This window comes from Sphaerodactylus townsendi, linkage group LG15, assembly GCF_021028975.2.
Source record: "Sphaerodactylus townsendi isolate TG3544 linkage group LG15, MPM_Stown_v2.3, whole genome shotgun sequence".
NCBI classification, from domain to species: domain Eukaryota; kingdom Metazoa; phylum Chordata; class Lepidosauria; order Squamata; family Sphaerodactylidae; genus Sphaerodactylus; species Sphaerodactylus townsendi.
This window is the reverse complement of record NC_059439.1, coordinates 37,119,290-37,133,356: the sequence shown is the minus strand read 5'-3', so window position 1 is coordinate 37,133,356 and position 14,067 is coordinate 37,119,290. Positions and strand designations below refer to the sequence as shown.

The window sequence follows — 14,067 nt, the reverse complement described above, 5'->3', positions numbered from 1 at the left end:
CAAGCACTAATTGTCCCAGTGTCCGTGACTCGCCACCCTTGGCCGATCTCCTCATCTGGGGCCTTTGTTGGCGGACGGAAGCAACGCGGGGAGGGGGGCATCATTTTGAAAAGGCTGCCCCCCCACCACAGTCTCCTAATCTCGAAGCACACTATAGGGGAAGAGACACCCCATCATGCTGTACAAGAACTGTGCAGCAGGTATAGCCACACCTGCGTTTGCAGAGTCTCCATGCCTGGGTTTCTCACTGGGATATGAGCGTCCATTTGCACCTCTGGCAGAAGAGAAACACAAGATGTCCAGAGCCAGTTTCTATCCCCACTGCTTAAGAGCCCAAGAATGTAAGAAGGTCAGAGCAGTGAGCAGAGCAGTGTGATGCGGCGGCCAAGAAAGCCAATGCGATTCTGGGCTGTATCAATACCTTGTTTCCCCAAAAATAAGACGTAGTAATACCTTGTTTCCCCGAAAATAAGACGTAGTATTCTCCCCTGAGAATAAGACGTAGTAAAGGTTTTGCTGAAGTGCTAAATATAGAACATCCCCTGAAAGTAAGACGTAGCAAAGTTTTTGTTTGGAAGCATGTCTGTCGAACAGAACACCAGAGCATGCAGCTGTGGAGTGGAAAAATAAGACATCCCCTGAAAATAAGACATAGCGCATCTTTGGGAGCAAAAATTAATATAAGACACTGTCTTATATTCGGGGAAACACGGTAGGAGTCTAGTGTCTACATTGAGGGATGTAAATTGTATCTCTCTATTCTGCATTGGCTAGACCTCGCATGGAATATTGTGTACAGTTCTGGGCACCGCAATTCCAGAAGGATATTGACAAGCTGGAACGGGTCCAGAGGAGGGCAACCAAACTGGTAAAAGGTCTGGAATCCATCCCCTACGAAGAGAGGTTTAGGGAGACTTGATGGCCCTTGGGGTCTCTTCCAACTCCTCATTCCGCACATGCAGAATAATGCACTTTCAAACTGCTTTCAGTGCTCTTTGAAGCTGTGCGGAATGGCAACATCCACTTGCAAACAGTTGTGAAAGTGGTTTGAAAACGCATTATTTTGCCTGTGCGGAAGGGGCCCTCTATGATTCCATAAACAGTGCTTATATATCTCAGCAGTCTTCCAAATTCTGAGAGAGCCAAGCTTTCAGACTTTCTCTACGATTCAGCCCATACAGTCTTGGCCAGCGACCCCAATCCTGGAAGCAGAGATGGAATTGTCAGGCCAGAGATTTGAAAATACACTTAATTTGACATATTGGGGAGGGTGGTTGCAACTTTTTGGAAATTGTGAATTTCCAGGCAGTTGACTAGATCCGTGTGATGGGAAGAATGCTCCAGATATAGAAGATTGGCTGAGTAACTTAATAGAATATGCAGGAAACGAAAAACTTACATCTTTGATGAAGAATACAGAAATGGAATTTTTTTTTCAAAAAAATTGTCCCCATTATTGAACTATATGAAAGAAAAGGCAATTTTTGACAAATGGTTATATTGCTGTAAACTTTGAGAATATGTGTAGATATGTGTAGATATTGTGTAGAATGTGTGTAGATATTCACTTGCTGAAAAGTCCAATAAAAAAGAAAAATAAGAAACAGAAATACTAGGAACTAGGATACAGAAGATAGAGTGGTATTTCTTTTCCCTCTAAAGTGAAAGTCAGTAGGAAGAGGGGGAAAAGCTAATTCAATATTATTGATGTATGTTAAATTTACTTCCAATGTTGAATGTGGATTTAATGTTTAGTAACAAGAATTTTTTAAATTTTGACATATGTAACAATGATTGTTTGATATGCTTTTAAGGCAGTGATGGCGAACCTATGTGCCACAGAGGTGGCACTCAGAGCTCTCTTTGTGGGCACGCCAAACAGAGTCCCACCCCCAACACATCTAGGCTGGCTTGGGTAGCTGGGCTCAATTGTTAGCATTAAACCTAAGACCTAGTTTTGGGGAAGCAGTGTAGGTAACCCTGTTAGACGCTGTTAAACCCCACTGATTTTCATGTGAAGAACTAAAGCACCATCCTTTCCCTGGGAGTAAGCTTGATTGTGGGCAATGAGGCTTGCTTCTGAGTAAACCCTCCTAGGGTCGTGATTCACCCATTGGAAGAGTTGCACGGTTGCTTCAAAGCAAAGCCACCGACTACCACCAAGCTTACTCCCGAGTAACGCACGCCTCGGAGCCAATCGCTTTTTTTCTAAACTAAAACCTCAGCCTTCAGGTTAAATTGCTGTGTTGGCACTTGGCGATAAATAAGTGGGTTTTGGGTTGCAGTTTGGGCACTCGGTTTCGAAAAGTTTCGCCACCACTGTTTTAAGGTAATAAACTTCAATTTTAAAAAAATAGATCTGTAATAAACTTCAACTTAGGTAATAAACTTAGGTAAACTTCAATTTAGATAATTAAATTGAAGTAATAAACTTCAATTAAAAAAAAATAGATCTGGGAGCCATCATAGAATTCCCCCCACCCCCCTTTCCTACTACCCCTAGAAGTGACTTGAAAGGGCAACTTGTGCCTCTTGGCTGAACAAGCCCTGGATAAAGGAAGCGTTGGGACGGAGTGTTTAATTTAGCACAAATTGGATAATCCCCACCAGAAGGGCCGCATCTGTGGGAGACACACACAAAAAAGAATCCTACTCAACGGATTTGCCTTTCCAAATGCCCTAATCCACTTCACAAAGCTCCCCCCCCTTCTATTCAACCGCCTGTCTAACCCCCTCTCCCTGATCTCCCAACCCTGTCCAGTGGGAAACCGCTGGACTCCAGATGTGGTCTCAAAACAGGTCTGTTTGGACAGGGAGGGATAAGGGGGGGGGGGTTTCAAAAGAACATAAGAACTAGCCTGCTGGATCAGACTGGATTCCATCTAGTCCAGCTCTCTGCTACTCGCAGTGGCCCACCAGGTGCCTTTGGGAGCTCACATGCAGGAGGTGAAAGCAATGGCCTTCTGCTGCTGTTGCTCCTGAGCACCTGGTCTGCTAAGGCATTTGCAATCTGAGATCAAGGAGGATCAAGATTGGTAGCCAGAGATGACTTCTCCTCCATAAATCTGTCCAAGCCCCTTTTAAAGCTATCCAGGTTAGTGGCCATCACCACCTCCTGTGGCAGCATATTCCAAACACCAATCACACGTTGCGCGAAGAAGTGTTTCCTTTTATTAGTCCAAATTCTTCCCCCCAGCATTTTCAATGAATACCTCCTGGTTCTAGTATTGTGAGAAAGAGAGAAAAATTTCTCTCTGTCCACATTTTCTACCCTGTGCATAATTTTTATTTATTTATTTATTTATTTATTTATTCATTCATTCATTCATTCATTCATTCATTCATTCATTCATTCATTCATTCATTCATTCATTTATTTATTTATTTATTTATTTATTTATGGGATTTCTATAATTTTATAGACTTCAATCATATCCCCCCTCAGACGTCTCCTCTCCAAACAAAAGAGCCCCAAACGCTGCAGCCTCTCCTCATAAGGAAGGTGCTCCAATCCTTCAATCATCCTCGTTGCCCTTCTCTGCACTTTTTCTATCTCTTCGATATCCTTTTTGATGGTCTCTTTTCAGATGGTTCAGATGGTCTCTTTTCCTCAGTGCTTCCCAGAGCAGACGGAAATTCACTAGGGAAGGCTTTCCCTGGCAGGGGAAGCTCCACCTGTCGAATGACTGTCTGCTAAAACGGGCTGAAAGGGGGGGGGATCGAAAATCTTTCCATTTTCTGATTTGCTTTGGATGCCTGGATGACTTTGGCCAAGCCTGCCTTTGGGGGTGGGGCAGGGATTGCTTTGAAATTCACCAGATTCCCCACACACGCTGACAGGTACCCCGGGCGCGTGGACAGCAGAAGGCGGAGGGGGAGGGGGGGGGTGAATTTGTAAACACCCTGCAAAGTGCCAACCGTCCGGGATCAAAGGGCTGTTTTGCAATTCTGCCATCGGGTGGGGGCGTGGCGGGGTCGGAAAGGATGCATTTTCCCAAGGGAACAAAAAAACCCCCCACGCCTCTGGAACAGCTGGATTGGGAGGAGGGGGTGAAATTGCTGCTCTCCCCTGTTCCCTTTTATCAAAGCTACATTTGCCAGTGTCAACGGTCCCACGAGGCTTACAGGTAGAAGCCCCGATCCACGCTCCTAGCCCCAGGCCCTGGGAAGGCCAAGGCAAAGAGAGGCAGAGCATGCGCAGAGTGCCTGCAACAGATTCTCGTGTTACTTGGGAGCTGGGTCGGTTGGGGACTTCAATGAGGAAAGGGCGGGGGGGGGGCGGACGGATGCTGGGGCCCACACCTGCCTGAACACCCCCAAGCCCAGCATGGTGGCTAGATTCCTTTGCTGGACCCGATCCTTTCTTGGCGCTGGGCCCCGAAGGGGATGTCTGTCCTTTCACCGTTTTCTCATGTTCGAAACCGAGCACTGCAAGATAGATAGATAGATAGATAGATAGATAGATAGATAGATAGATAGATAGATAGATAGATAGATAGATAGATAGATAGATAGATAGATAGATAGATAGATAGATAGATAGATAGATAGATAGATAGGTAGGTAGGTAGGTAGGTAGGTAGGTAGGTAGGTAGGTAGGTAGGTAGGTAGGTAGGTAGGTAGATAGATAGATAGATAGATAGATAGATAGATAGATAAATAATAAATCCTTCTCCCATGATGAATATATAGTTTTATTATATTTATTATACAATTGTGCATATATTGCCCTGTTGGAAACAGCCCAATGGGTGGCAGCGTAAAATATATACAATGTCGCCTGCAATTATTCCCTTCTTGAATTATTTGCAAAAGACGGATCCGATGCGCAAGGATGCAATTGCGGGAGGACTGGAATTCGTGCCCAGAGGCACGCTTTGAAACGCCCGCGTGGCGGGGACTTTGCAGGGAATGAAACTGACCTAGGCTTAGCAAGTGAGCCACAAAAAGCCCTGCCACATCCGAGCGTCTTTTCCCCGCGAGATCGCAGCGGTCACCCAGCGAGTTTTTTGCGCTGCGCGAAGAGCCATAAAAACGGTCGGCTCCTCGCTGTGAGCAGGATTCGAACCTGCGCAGGGAAACCCTATTGGATTTCGAGTCCAACGCCTTAACCACTCGGCCACCACAGCCACCCGCTGGTAGAATTTGAACACGTCACTCAAGCCCTCTACCTACGCTTGGGGGCTGCAGGCAGAGGCTGGTTTGGCAGACTGTGGCATCACTCAGGCAGAAATCCCCTAAGGCAGAAAGCTAGGAGGTCAGGCAGAAATTCAGGCCAGAGTCCTTTCCCTTGGTACCCGCATTTCTATGCACAGAGAGGCAAACTGTGGTGGATTAGACCGAAGAACAAAATAGCTCAGATCATAAGAGCCCTGCTGGATCCTATCAAGGGGGCATCTAATATTGTTTCAGCCACTAACACATGCCCCCAGGAAACCCCCAAAGCAGGGAGGGTCACAAAGAACCCCCGCCCCAAGTTGCTGCCTGGAAGCTACTGGCATCCAGAGGTATACTTCTTCAGAACATGGAAGTTCCATGTTGCCAAAATCATCCAACTAATGATTGAAAAACCCACCAGAACCAATCCAACGAATAGTTGGTTAACCCCTTGGTTGTTTATCCTTTCTTCCTGCCCCAAACGTTTCTGATTTACTCAATTCAATATCGCCTAGAATTACAATACACAAAATTGCTTATGACACCACGTAGTTAAAGTAATAAACGTTTTCAAATTCTCCAAACCGTTCAGATGTTTGGCACCTGCCTAGAAAGCCTAACTCCCTAATTCCAAATATATTTGGGGGGGGGGCGGGGGGAGAAAGCATTTTTAAAAACTTAAAATGCTTAGTGTTGGTGACATTCCTTTGTTCGTTCGTTCATTCATTCATTCATTCATTCATTCATTCATTCATTCATTCATTCACTTTTTAGTCCTCTATTGTCACTGGGACTAAAGGCAGATCATACAGAGTAAGACAAGAGTTTCAAGAGGCAGAACATTTTGCCCCCGGGGCCGGGGGCATATCTCGGTATTTGCCACCAACTAAAACTTATTTTAAAACTTACTTTTGTCTCCAACTGATGTTGAATCAAACATGCATAAAGGAAGTGACTTAAAGTTTATACCCATCCCCTTTCCATGATCAAATAGAGTTCCTTCCAGTATGGAGTTCCGAACTCCTTAAGAGGTGTTTGGATAGGAAGGCACATAATACTGAACCTCTCTTTTTACAACTGAAAAGTCTTAAGAGTGAACATGAAAGAGGTTTATAAAATGACACAGTGTGTGTGTGTGGGGGGGGTGTATGTGTGGAATCTGCTGCCAGAGGATGTGGTGACGGCATGGATGGTTTTTAATGGGAATTGGATTCGTGGAGGCAACATCAGGGGAAGGCCTATGTGCCCTTTTGTGGAACTGGTTGGCCACTGGTTAGCACACTGCACTAGACAGATCGTGGAATCAGGCACTCAGAGTTGGAAGAGACCCCCAAGGGCCATCAAGTCCAACCCCCTGCCATATGGGAGCACACAATCAAAGCACTCCTGACAGATACTGACAAGCTGGAACAGGTCCATAGGAGGGCAACTAAAATGGGAAAAGGTCTGGAATCCATGCCCTACAAGGAGAGACTTAGGGAGCTGGGGTTGTCTGCAGAAGTGAAAGTTAAGAGGTGACATGATAGCCATGTTTAGATATTTGAAGAGATGCCATGTTGGGGAGGGAGCAAGCCTGTTTTCTGCGGCTCCAGAGACTAGGACCACGAGGAATGGGCTCAAAGTGAAGGAAAAGAGATTCCACCTAAACATCAGGAAAAACTTCCTGACAGTCAGGGCTGTCCACGGAACGCACTACCTCGGAGGGTGGTGGAGTCTCCTTCTTTGGAGGTTTGTAAAGAGAGGCTGGATGGCAATCTGTCAGGAGTGCTTTGATTGCGTGTTCCTGCATGGCAGGGGGTTGGACTTGATGGCCCTTGGGGTCTCCTCCAACTCTATGATTTTCTCCAGAGGAACTGAACTCTGTAATGTGAAGACATGAGCTATATTTCTGGGAGATGTCCAGGCAGTGCCTTGAGGTTGGCAACGCTGTGGCCGGGTCAAATAGCCACTGACAGACTCTTTCCCCTCAAGAGTCTTCTAGTCCAGGGGGCATCCATTGAAAATGCTGGGGGGAAGAATTAGGACTAATAAAAGGAAACACTTCTTCACGCAACGTGTGATTGGTGTTTGGAATATGCTGCCATAGGAGGTGGTGATGGCCACTAACCTGGATAGCCTTAAAAAGGGCTTGGACAGATTTATGGAGGAGAAGTCGATCTATGGCTACCAATCTTGATCCTCCTTGATCTCAGATTGCAAATGCCTTAGCAGACCAAGTGCTCCGGAGCAGCAGCAGCAGAAGGCCCTTGCTTTCACATCCTGCACGTGAGCTCCCAAAGGCACCTGGTGGGCCACTGCGAGTAGCAGAATGCTGGACTAGATGGACTCTGGTTACTGATCCAAGCAGACTAGTTCTTATGATGTTCTTGAGCCATTGCTTTCACCTCCCTGTGAGCTTAAAAGGCACCTGGTGAGCCCTACTTGAGGTAACAGAATGCTGGACCTAGATGGACTCTGGTCTGATCAGCAGGCTCTTTCTCTTATGTTCTTAAGGCCATTGCTTTCACATCCTGCATGTGAGCTCCCAAAGGCACCTGGTGGGCCACTGCGAGTAGCAGAATGCTGGACTAGATGGACTCTGGTCTGATCCAGCAGGCTCTTTCTTATGTCTCTTAAGGCCATTGCTTTCACATCCTGCACGTGAGCTCCCAAAGACACCCGGTGGGCCACTGCAAGTAGCAGAGTGCTGGACTAGATGGACTCTGGTCTGATCCAGCAGGCTCTTTCTTATGTTCTTAAGGCCATTGCTTTCACATCCTGCACGTGAGCTCCCAAAGGCACCCGGTGGGCCACTGCAAGTAGCAGAGTGCTGGACTAGATGGACTCTGGTCTGATCCAGCAGGCTCTTTCTTATGTTCTTAAGGCCCTTGCTTTCACATCCTGTACGTGAGCTCCCAAAGGCACCCTGAATTTGGAGCCACTGCAAGAAAGGAGTGCTGGGACTAGGATGGACTGGCCCATCCTGCACTTTTCTTATGTTCTTAAGGCCCTTTGTTTTCACATCCTGCAATGGAAGCTCCAGCGCACCTGGTGGCCAGCTACTCAGTAGCAGAGTGCTGGACTAGATGGACTCTGGTCTGATCCAGCAGGCTAGTTCTTATGTTCTTAAGGCCCTTGCTTTCACCTCCTGCATGTGAGCTCCCAAAGGCACCTGGTGGGCCACTGCGAGTAGCAGAGTGCTGGACTAGATGGACTCTGGTCTGATCCAGCAGGCTAGTTCTTATGTTCTTATGTTCTTAGTCTTCCGTTGAAACCGCTAAGACCCGAAGAGTCTTCTTCCGGCTGTGAATTCCCTAAGAGAAACCTGTCCTGTGCAAAGAAAGACTTCTCCCACCAATAGGTTTCACTGGAGGAACCCCAATTCCAGCATGATAAAAGGCTGGACGAAAAGGTTTCGTTCTTGACTCAGTTCATAGCTATCAAACTCTCGAAGGTATTGGGGGGGGGGAGGGGGAGATTTGGTCCTGGTCTTCTTCCTTCTGGGAAATTTCGCAACTTTTCAAACTTTTTTTTTTAAACTCTCAGTTTTTCGCCTGCCTTCTGGCTTATCAGTCAGTTCTAACACCTTTGGTTTTTATGGCAGTGAGAATCTCTGCTGGCGGCAGGTTCCCACAAGCTGTTGGCCATTCCTCCTAAACCCCGGCCCCCAATAAAAGACCATAAAAGGCCTGCTGTCTCCCAGGAAGCAGGAAAGGGCAATCAAGTGGGAGAGATCCCATAGACCAAGGGAGGAGGCATTCTTAAAGACCAGACAGCTTTGTTCAAATTAACACGCACTGTCTTTTGCAATTAATACGCATGGCCCTTATAAGAACATAAGAACTGGCCTGCTGGATCAGACCAGAGTCCATCTAGTCCAGCACTCTGCTACTCGCAGTGGCCCACCAGGTGCCTTTGGGAGCTCACACGCAGGAGGTGAAAGCAATGGCCTTCTGCTGCTGCTGCTGCTGCTCCTGAGCACCTGGTCTGCTAAGGCATTTGCAATCTGAGATCAAGGAGGATCAAGATTGGTAGCCATAGATCGACTTCTCCTCCATAAATCTGTCCAAGCCCTTTTTAAAGCCATCCAGGTTAGTGGCCATCACCACCTCCTGTGGCAGCATATTCCAAACACCAATCACACGTTGCGTGAAGAAGTGTTTCCTTTTATTAGTCCTAATTCTTCCCCCCAGCATTTTCAATGGATGCCCCCTGGTTCTAGTACTGTGAGAAAGAGAGAAAAAAATTCTCTCTGTCAACATTTTCTACCCTGTGCATAATTTTATAGACTTCAATCATATCCCCCCTCAGACGTCTCCTCTCCAAACGCTACAGCCTCTCCTCATAAGGAAGGTGCTCCAATCCGTCAATCATCCTCGTTGCCCTTCTCTGCACTTTTTCTATCTCTTCGATATCCTTTTTGAGATGTGGCGACCAGAACTTGCATAGCATAAGAGGAGTCCCTGCCCGCAAGGAGATTACAAGTCAATGTTCAACAGAGGAACGTGTTTTTGTAGGGTTTGCAGGCAAAGAGCAAGGTTCGTGCCCAGTAACCTTTTACAAACCAGTGAGATTTCTGAGTATGAGATTTTGAGAGTTGAAGATCCCTCCTTCAGATATGAAGCTTTGACTCCCAAGAGTTTATACCCCCCCCCAAAAAAAAATCTCATTTGTCTCTCAGGGGCTACTAGACTCAAACCCAGCAGAAGACGAGGAGAACAACTGGTCAATTCAGCAGGCAAGATAATGTGGTTGTCCTCTAGGTGCCACAGTGCACTTCTTGGGAGCTCCCTGTTGGCAGCAGAGGCTAGGGCTTGAAATAATGGGTTTAAATTATGGTTTTGGATGGATATTGGGAACAATTTTTTTACAGTAATTAGGTCCCTTCCCCACGTGCAGAATAATGTACTTTTAATCCACTTCCAATGCACTTTGCAGCTGGATTTTACTGTGCGGACTAGCAAAATCCACTTGCAAACAATTGTGGAAGTGGATTGAAAGTGCATTATTCTGCATGTGCGGAAGGGGCCTAAAGGCTGTGCAACAGTGGGATCGGCTGCTCAGGGAGGTGGTAACCCCCCCCCTCCTGCAGCCTTCAAGCAGCAGCTGGACAAACACTTGTTTGGGATGCTCTAGGCCAGTGGTGGCGAACCTATGGCACGGGTGCCAGAGGTGGCACTCACAGCCCTCTCTGTGGGCACGCGCAAACAGAGTGCCCCCCCAACATCTAGGCTGGCCGCTGGGCTCGATTATTAGCATTAAACCTAATACCTAGTTTTGGGGAAGCAGTGTAGGTAACCCTGTTAAGTGCTGTTAAACCCCACTGATTTTCTTGCAAAGAACTAAAGCTCAATCCCTTACCTGGGAGTAAGCTCGGTTGCTGGCAATGGGATTTGCTTCTGAGTAAACCCTCCTAGGGTCGTAATTCACCCGTTGGAAGAGTTGCACGGTTGCTTCAAAGCAAAGCCACCTACTACCACCAAGCTTACTCCTGAGTAAAGCAAGCCTCGGAGCCAACTGTTTTTCCTAAACTGTTTTGCCCCCCTCCCTCCCCCCTTCTACTCTAGTTCTTGTTCTAGGGTCCCTCCACCATCTATGGGACCCCTCCCCCCTCCTTTGCGGAGGTTTTTAAAATTGGATTTTGTTGCTGACGCTGTTTTATATGTTTTATATGTTTAAACGCTGTATCTATTTTAAATCGACTTGATTGTATGTTTTAAACTGTTGTTCACCGCCCAGAGCCCTTTGGGGGTAGGGCGGTATAAAAAACTCTAAATAAATAAATAAAATAAATAAACTAAAACCTCAGTATTCAGGTTAAATTGCCATGTTGGCACTTTGTGTTTAATAAGTGGGTTTTGGGTTGCAATTTGGGCACTCGGTCTCAAAAAGGTTCGCCATCACTGCTCTAGGCTGATCCGTCAGTGGCGGGGGGGGGGGGGGGGGGACTAGTTGGCCTCTCTGGCCCTTTCCAGCTCTATGATTCTGGAACAGAGGAACATGGCTCTCTCCCTAAACCCAGCTGTGCTCTGATGGTGGCACTTAGCTATGAGTGATTCTCTGTGGGTTGATGGGGGTGGGTGGGAATAAAATATGCAAGAGTGTGGGCCTTTGATGGAACCATTGTCCTCCAAAGGAGGAGGAGGGGAGCTCCCAGAGAGCAGGCCCGAGGGAGGTGTGCATAATCCTCTTCAGTAATTGAGGCCGACACATTAGGAAGTGAATGGATTTCCCTGGGAGGTTAGCTAAATTAAATGGGGGTAGGGGAGAGCTTGGTCTCAGCTCAGGGTACTTTGATCCCAGCCGATCCCTGCAAAATCATCTTTTATCGGCTGAAAACATTGGCCCACACCGACCCTTCCCTCATTTCTGTCCTACTGAGTGATTGCCAACAGAGCCCAAATCCATCCTATGATCTCTCCTATGTTAACTATGATTTCATTTGCGGCCACTCTATGAGGTCTCTGGCTAGTAAAGATCTTCCTTAATATGTGTTATCTGATGGTCCTGAACAGGAAACTGAACTGGGCACTCTCTGCCGCCCCGCCCCCGTCCTCGAGATCTATTGGTGGCTACTACCTGTGGTGACTAAAGGAAACCTTCACATCCTGACGAGGCTTGTGACGTATCTGACAAAGGGCTCTTTGACTCTCGACAGTGTAGACCCTGAACATCTTGTTGTTCTCTGAGGTGTCCAGGGGCTCACCAGGATTCACAGCTCAGAAGAGTGCAATTCCCACACCAGTCACCCAAATGAAGCTTTTCACAGCAAGTTGAGATGCATTATTAGCTGCTATTAGCTGCACTGAACCAACTGGGCAGCACTGAACCAACTGGGCATCAGCCTGGTTATCCATCCATCCATCCATCCATCCATCCATCCATCCATCCATCCATCCATCCATCCATCCATCCATCCATCCATCCATCCATCCATCCATCCATCCATCCACCCACCCACCCACCCACCCATCCATCCATCCATCCATCCATCCATCCATCCATCCATCCATCCATCCATCCATCCATCCATCCATCCATCCATCCATCCATCATCCATCCATCCATCCATCCATCCATCCATCCATCCATCCATCCATCCATCCATCCATCCATCCATCCATCCATCCATCCATCCATCCATCCATCCATCATGTAAATTTTTAATATATAAAGTCTTTATTAAATTAAGGTGTTGTGGGTTTTCCAGGGTGTATGGCCAGCAGCATTTTCTCCTGATGTTTCGCCTGCATCTGTGGCTGGCATAAGATGCTACTGGAGAAAATGCCACTGGAACACAGCCATGCAACTCAGAAAACCCACAACACCCTAGTGATTCCGGCATGAAAAGCTTTCAACAATACATCTTTATTGATTTTTTTTCAAAAAAGAATACATATAGGCTTTTAAAAAAAATCACACTTCATTAGCATTGTACAGACAATTTGACTACTACCTTCACAACCATCTGAGAAATGACATATCACATGCTTCTCCAATTCGTATAACAGGGAAGATTATAAAAATCAAAGAGAGAAAAAACCCCTAATACAGTGTCAACCAAAGACAGAGGAAACTTAATAGATGCATGCCATTCTAAAGCTTAAACTCAGCTGAGAATAAATCCGTGCCATATTGTTCGTTCATCAATTCTAACCACATTCTTTCACATTTTTCTAATGGGCGTCCTTTCAACATTTTAGTTAGTTTGTCTAATCCCATGTACGCCCATATTTTATTCAGCCAATCTTCCACAGTTGGAGTCTTAGGCGTTTTCCATCTTCATTTATACTCCCCCTTTCCCACCAATGAGGATACAAGGTGGTTTACATAACTCCTCCATTTTCCTCTCACAACAACCTTGTGAAGTAGGTTAGACTGAGAGTGAGTGTCTGACCCACGGTCACCCAGTGTGTTCCCATGGCAGGATAGGGATTTTAACTTGGTCTGATGCTTGAACTCCTTCACCACAAAGGATTTTTGTCTTTATTTATCATCTACCTTTTTCATTCCCTTGGAAGCAAATCCTGCCACCTATCCCACTGGATTGCAGCCAGGCCCCGCTGCCATTCAAAAAGAATTGTAAAAGAGTCAATTTTGGTGCTGTTTGGCCTAGGGATCTGGGAGGCTCGAGTTCAAATTCCTCCTCTTCCAAAAGCACCTTCTAAGATCTATCAGCTGCACCTGATTTTGTGGGGAAATGCTGTCACAGTTGTCGCACAGCAACCTGTAGGGTTTTCAAGAGACCAGAGGCAGAATAATGCACTTTCAATCCATTTTCAGTGCACTTTGCAGATGTGCGGAATAGCAGAATCCGCTTGCAAACAATTGTGACAGTGGATTGAAAGTGCATTATTCTGCATGTGCGGAAGGGGCTTCATAGGTGGTTTGCCTCTCGTCTTCCTTGGTTGGCCATTGCAAAGAGTTAGCTGTGTAGCCAGTGGTGGGATCCAAAAATTTTAGTAACAGGTTCCCATGGTGGTGGGATTCAAACACAGCCAATGGGGCTGGGCGGGGCAAGATGGGGGCGTGGCCGGGCATTCTGGGGGCGGGGCATTAATAATTTCTCTGTTACTGTAAAAAACTCTTACTGTAAAAAAAAAGTTCCTAATTTCCAGCTGGTATCTTTCTGTCCATCATTTAAACTCATTATAGCAAGTCCTATCGTCTACTGCCAACAGAAACAACTACTTCTCCTCTAGTTGACTGCCTGTCAAATACTTAATACTTTCAAATACTTACTTTTGTTTCTAGAAATCAAAAGAAGGAGACTTTCCTTAAACAAGGAACTTTACCATATTTCTAAAACATGTTTGTAAAACAGCCCAACAGGGAGAATTATCCCGTTTTCTACCTTCGCTAACCAGCCACATAGGAAACAACAGGACTTTATGGTTTTTGGACCTAATGGGATTTCTAACGGAAAAGCAG

General features: G+C 46.3%; 1 non-coding gene across 1 annotated transcript; it reads right to left on the bottom strand.

The window, feature by feature from the left end:
- Window positions 1–5,047: 5,047 nt before the first annotated feature.
- On the bottom strand, window positions 5,048–5,129 carry TRNAS-CGA. Its single transcript has one exon. It is a non-coding gene; the product is annotated as a tRNA-Ser (tRNA).
- Between the last annotated feature and the right edge of the window lie 8,938 nt (window positions 5,130–14,067).